Raw genomic sequence first — 6,361 nt, forward strand, 5'->3', positions numbered from 1 at the left:
TCCCTACGAGATGAGAAAAGTCCAGGAATTGTGCATCATCTTCCTTTTTTTGCAAATTCATGCTGCTTTGTTATGCCAACATTAACTTCATCAGCTCTGAGATGCTGGTGAATGTCTTTAAAGAGGTTTGTCATTGCAGCTATTCAGCTCATTACCAGAAGTAATTCAAAAAGGAGGATAGATATTCTCTATTATATTGCCAGTTTACAATAGCAGAATGAAATTAATGAAAGAAAAATGGAAAAATAATAGACATTTGAAAAGCAGCAGCAACTTTTTCATAATGTTTGGCTGATTTAAATTCTTCTTATTTAAAAAATACATGTATGTGTATACGCACATATGATAGATTTATATGCACGTAGCAGAAAGAAGGAAAATATCTGATGGCTCTTTTTTTGTGCAGGAAAAAGAAGCTATTGGAAGGAGCAAGCTTTGCTGCTATTACCCTCTCTGCAACACTTCTAAGGTTAAAGGAATAAAAATCCATCAATTTGTACAGCCTGACCTTGCGGTGTTGGTTTTTAGCTAAATTCAGATGTGCAGGATTAACCCAGCAAAGTTTACATGACATTGATTTAAAAGCTGTGTTACAGGACCTTCCTGCAAGTTACATTAATTGGAATCTTTAATCGGGCCTTGGGATAAAGAAAAAAGTTGCTTATCAGACGTGCAACATATGATAAACAGATGTCTCTGCGCATCAGATAAATAGAAGTGCAGCATGCATTGCTAACCACTGCAAGCCCATGAACAGCACCAAGGATGGGGCCAGGAATAGTTTCTTAGCCATGTATTTTATTTTATTTTTTTTTTAAGATGAAGACAGAGCAGAGATGTCTGAGCTGGAAATGGGATTTCTCATCTCCAGTGCACACTCAGGTGTCCCCCAGTCTGAGCAATAGGCTCTGTGTGCCAGCCCAGTTGCCATTCACTGGCTATTGGAAATATGTCCTCTGTGTGCATGGTTTGGCAACTCAAAATGGGACAACAGGATCGATCAGGACACCTCCTTCACCAGACCAAGAGACACTGTCCTTGCTACTGAGGCTCATGCCCATGACCTCAGTCCCCTGGAAAGTCCCACCCGAGCCCCCAGCTGGAGCACACCCAACACGAACCAGTATCTGCAGGGAAGTCAGCTGTCAAATCTGCAGAGATCTCCCATGCACAACACCATTTTTCAGCCTCTTATCACGTTGTTCCGCTGGGGCAGCTCTTCACAGGGACGGGAAAAGGGCAAACAGTCGCTCGGAAAGCCCACGCCTGCCAAATTCCCCATTGCTTCCCCAGCGCGGCGGTGCCAGGGTTTCACGCGGAAAAGCAAGCCACAGCTTTTGGAGGTGAGTTTGAAGGCTCATTTCCTGAGTTATTAGGAACGAAATTCCTCAGAGGATAATGGTAATATTGAATCAGCCTCGGGCGAGATGTGCACGAATGGAAGGATGTAACCCAAAGGGGCAAAATTCTCATCACCTTCTAAATAACCAGATAAAAGTTTGCAGCATTTTTAGTTTTAGGACTGATTTCCATTGGGAATGTCCACTCAATATCCACAGACGTCTCCCCACGCAGCTCTCCAGGGTCGGTCTCACAAGGGTTTCCATTTGGGAGCCGATGCACAGCTCTGACTTTGGCCAATGCCTTCAGAGGATGTGCTAGGAGCAGTTTGTGATGTTCTTTGGTCTCTGGAGGCAGCCCAAGCAAGAGCAGAACAAAGCTTTGATGCAAATGAAAACCTACCAGTGAGCAGAGCTAAATAAAGAAAAATGATTATTTGTTATGGAAACGAGTGGAGGAAATCTTGAATTAGTCAGTGCATCTTGACCCCTCTCTGCCCTCCTGTAAAAGTACGTCTTCTAAAAGAATCTAGAATTTCAGCCGCCAAAGAGGAGAAGCTATGGGGCATTTCCAGCCACCTGGTGCAAAACCCAAACATTATTTCTTGGGGAAAACCATCCCTATTGTACAATATGTATTTAAAGCAAAATAATAATGAGTAAAAAGCATAACTTCTGCAGTGTCCAGTGGCTAAGTCCAGTCACCGCGCAGACAGGAAAAGCCTGAGTTGATATTGTGAGTGAACCATGTGGTAATTGTTTCCGTACATCCTCATTAAGATGAAAGGCTACACAAATAAACAACAACAAAAGCTGCTATGTGCCAATCAGAGGGCTATTAAAAAAAAAAAAAAAAGGTGGGGGGGGGAGAAAAGGAAAAATTTGGCTCTGGATACCTCTTCCCATGCTTCCTACCAGGAGTATCCAGTAAAACCAAGGCTGGGAGAGGTGGCACTGTGCCTTTCGCCTTGATTTGTTGGACACATTTAGGTAGCAGCAGTCTGGCACGAGTCTCAGCTGGGTATGAGTAAGCGGAAGGTGAGGAAGGACATGGGGAGAACCAGAAGTAACAGGGAAACACGACAATAGACCAAAGAAACTGCTCTTGAGGGACTCAACGGAGACATAAGATGGAGAACGCTTCTCCAAAGGTGAGTAACGTGGTTACCACCTACCACATTTCCACAGCAGGATGAAGGAGCTCATCAAAACATCTTGCTGAGTTTTTGCATGGGACAAGGCAAGGGTGAGCTCCATCCAAGAGCAGAGTGCACACCAGGAGCAGCATCACAAGAGCCCTGGGGCGCAGTCACCCACATCCCCATCGTGGGGATGGCTTTGACTCAGAGCTGGAGACGCTCCCCAGCTCCACAGGTTTGAGGAGACAATTATGCGCCCCTTAATTGTCCTCCTTATCAGTGCTGGTGAGTGTGCAGTAGTCTAAATCACACAGTCATGACACTGCACATGGCTGAGCAGGAAGAGCCCACTTGGCCTGGGTTAGATTAGTCTAATCCCACCTCCCTTGTTCTGTCATAATACCCCTCTGTCTCTTCACTCCCCATAAAAATATCCAGCTGGTGATTAAAATTAGTGAACTGTTGGCTCTAAGAAGAGAGCTGGCAGCTTATTCTGTGTATTTACTAGATATCTCTAAATGAATTTCCCATTTACTCGGCAGCCCGGTCCTGTGAGTTGCCAAGCAGTATCAAGCCTTCTCTCTCTGCAAAGAGGGACAAATGAGGCAGACCCCAGAGCAACCTGTTCCCAGCATCCAACATCTTCCTGAACAAATGCTGCATTGCTCATCTTCCCGTGGTCTATACATGAATAAAATTCGTTTTCAAGAGAAGATTTTCTTAGTATATATATATTTTCTTATATCTCGATTGCAGCCACACATGAAGAGCACACCCAGAGAGGATTTGCATAAATTCATCATTCTACAAGAGTACTGTGGAAAAAATAATTTGCAAAGAATTTACTTGGAAGTGTTTTGGGAGAATATCCCCAAGTTTTCACTCCCCCCCCCCCCCCCCCCTTCTTTTTCAGCTGTCTGAGACATGGAAGAGTTGGATTCAACCCACATGGAGGTACACATGTGACTTGGTGCACTCCTTAACTTTCCTGAGCCTCAATTTCTCCAAGAACAGGCCTGACCTCAATGCTTAATTGCCAGAACACATCCATGACAGAGCAGCAATTGCTTAGGTCGGTGAGGGAATCAAGAGAGCAGAGCCAGTGGGTCCACAATGGAGTTGTGCCAGGAGAATGGCTGTTTTTTGACTTACTTTGGTGGATAAGGATGCTTCAAGAGAAAAGAAATGGACCCAGGAGAGCTGGATTCTCTACTGATACCTGTAAAAAACAAAATGGAGATGGAAGAGGCTTGAAGGGTGACTCTGAAAGCATCACAGCTTGCAAGGGCGAGGCTTTTTGCTCCAGGAAGCCCAACATGAGAGCTGCACAGAGATCACTTTGGGCTCCCCATGCCATCTTCCTCCCCTTCCATCCTGAGCACCAGGTCAGGCTTCCTCCTCTCAAAGCAGAAAGCAGTGTTTTGTCAGGATTCCAGCATTCTGCTCATCGGCTTCTTATTATTTCAGACTTCAAGCAATCTGGTTTTGGTATGTCGTTAACTTATCAGCTAAGCCTCTATTTATCTGCATTCACCAAGATCTGAAGTTGTGATGTTTATTCCCACCACTCTGTGGGCGGAGGGAGGGAGATCCGCTGTGAAGATTTTCCAGTAATTTCTTTTTTTGTTCCTTCAGGAAAAAAAAAAAAAAAAAGCATTTTATACAGCTGTACAACTGTCATCTGGTCTCCGGATAGGATAGAAGGGATGGCCGACAGCACAAGATGCAGCATGAATCACATTCAGGCATTAAAACGATCTGATGGGCACCAAGATAGTCGTAGTTTCCAAAGGTCTCCTGGAATTCAGTGCTGACGTACGTTAGCCTCAAGTATGTGGCATACATAGAGAATTGAAGATGTTTCTGTCTCGCATCCTTTTGAACCTGATGGGAGCTTTGGAAAGGGGACATCATCTCAAATAATTGATTGGAGGTGAATATTTAAAGATAAAGAAAAAAAAAAACCTCTTAAAATCAGAAAGGCACAATGAGGGGATGGCATCCATGTTTAGGGAGGGCATCTCAAAAGATGGATGCAGTGATTTCCCCAAGAGTGACAAACAGCTGTGCTAACCAGGAATAAAAATAGGAAAGGAGTGAGAAGTGGTGCCTCGGAGATCTGCATGAGATGGATGGAATGCAAAGGGAACCTTTCCATATATAACCAATGGGAGCACTGCTCATCCTGCCCAATTCCCACCTGGCTCAACAAGCTTATTGGTCCAGGTCCATCTCAAAACCCTCAAAAGAAAAGCAAACTATGAAAAATTAAAAAAAAAATATTAAAAATGCAGTCCTGTTTCAGCACAGACCTCTGTTTGTCCACCAAGCTCTATCTTACAGCAACAGCATTCTTGCAAACTCAGCTTGATGAAGAGACTATGAATGGCATTTGCAGAGCAAAGGATAAGATTTCTGCAGGAATGTGCAATGGAGCTGCAAGATTTCCACGTAACGGACGCAAGGGTGTGCAATACCCATTAGTTTCTACTGTTTCTGGAGTTTGTGCCTCCCTTTGCATTCCAAATGCTAAAGGCAGTAGCCATATTACCATAAACCACTGTTTGCTACAAAGTTTCCCTTTGATGATTATTACTGGGAGGAACTTGGGCTACTTTGAGGCTTTTTTTTTGACCAAGATGATGTGGATGCTGAACCTGGATTCAACAACTGTGTGCAAGAGGAAGTCCATAGTCAAGTTAGACAAAGGGGATCAATCTAAACAGCTTGTATTTTATTACCCTGATATGTTTAACTTTTTTTTTCCACCCGTTTTTAAAGATGGGGGCTGTAAGATTTGCCCTTTGCAGCAGTATGAACTGTGTGTTAAGAGTAACAGAGCAGCCTCAAATCCCTTTGTATTCTGGGGACATTTTTCCAAGGCATTTTGTCTTCGTAACAATACCCAGAGCTCCCTAAATTTTGGGAAGGTCATTTGTTTCCTAGCAGATAGATTCCCTTATCCAGAGCTTACTAGAGCCCAAACAACAATTTATAAACTCTAAGCTCCTTTCTCCTTCAAGATGAAGTGCTTTAGTGTTGAAGCCAAACTAAATCTTTAAATGGTATAAGAGGCATTTGGATTTTTTTTTTTCTACCCAGCTGACAGTAGGTTTACAGTTTATAATCTGGCCTTTGTAAAGGCATTTGTCAGCCTGTATATTTCATTTTAAAACGCGACCACCCATGAGGACAGACAGACAGGAAGCGTTTGTTCACTTGCACCAACAGCCCGTTTGAAGGTTGGCTGCAAAATAACAGAATTTAGTCGCAAAATGCAAACTTTTTTTTCTTTTCCTGGCATTATCTTGCTAACATCTCGCTTTAAAAAGCAGTCTTTGTTTACAGGGAGCCAGTCCTACACTCTAAATTTGGAAATTCCACGTATTCTCTTAATCCACGCGCCATAGCAGGATGCTGGCTGTGCATCTGTACAATCAATGAATGTACAGATGTTATAACTAAGAAATACACAGAAAAGTTAGGCTAAACAGGTTATCACACCAAAGAACAGATGGAAAGCTTACCCTCATCCTGGGCTTGCTGAAAAGACTCCAAGAGAAGTCATCTCCAGAAGAGATCCTTCCCTACATGTATTCAGCTCTTAAATGGGATCTAGGAGAGATAGAGCCAGGCTCCACCCCTTCTGGTAGCACAGGTGAATTACCTTCACCTGTGCTCCCAGGGCTGACTCATTGCTCACCTCAGATGGTCAATCAGAGGTTCAGGCTGTGATTCAGCAGTTCCCGTTCAGCATCTTTGGCCTCACGAAAGACAGATCTGCTTTTATCTCCCTCCTGTTTAACTGCCTCACCAAAGGAAGAACAGTCTTAGCACTCAAGGGGCAGAGGGGAAACGTTCAGCATTTTAACAATTTAGCAG

At 43.7% G+C, this 6,361-nt stretch overlaps 1 long non-coding RNA gene across 2 annotated transcripts; it reads right to left on the reverse strand.

Moving 5' to 3' along the window:
• Positions 1-411: 411 nt before the first annotated feature.
• Positions 412-6,040, reverse strand: LOC149916191 (uncharacterized). Of its 2 annotated transcripts, none has more exons than XR_016470677.1 (3): positions 6,007-6,040; positions 3,632-3,698; positions 412-1,755 (listed from the first exon to the last, which is right to left on the reverse strand). It is a non-coding gene; the product is annotated as an uncharacterized LOC149916191 (long non-coding RNA). The 2 variants fall into 2 exon arrangements; XR_016470676.1 differs by having other exon boundaries at positions 3,632-4,108.
• Between the last annotated feature and the right edge of the window lie 321 nt (positions 6,041-6,361).

Source organism: Phasianus colchicus, chromosome 13 (assembly GCF_987193195.1).
Source record: "Phasianus colchicus chromosome 13, bPhaCol1.hap1.1, whole genome shotgun sequence".
Classification (NCBI taxonomy): Eukaryota; Metazoa; Chordata; class Aves; order Galliformes; family Phasianidae; genus Phasianus; species Phasianus colchicus.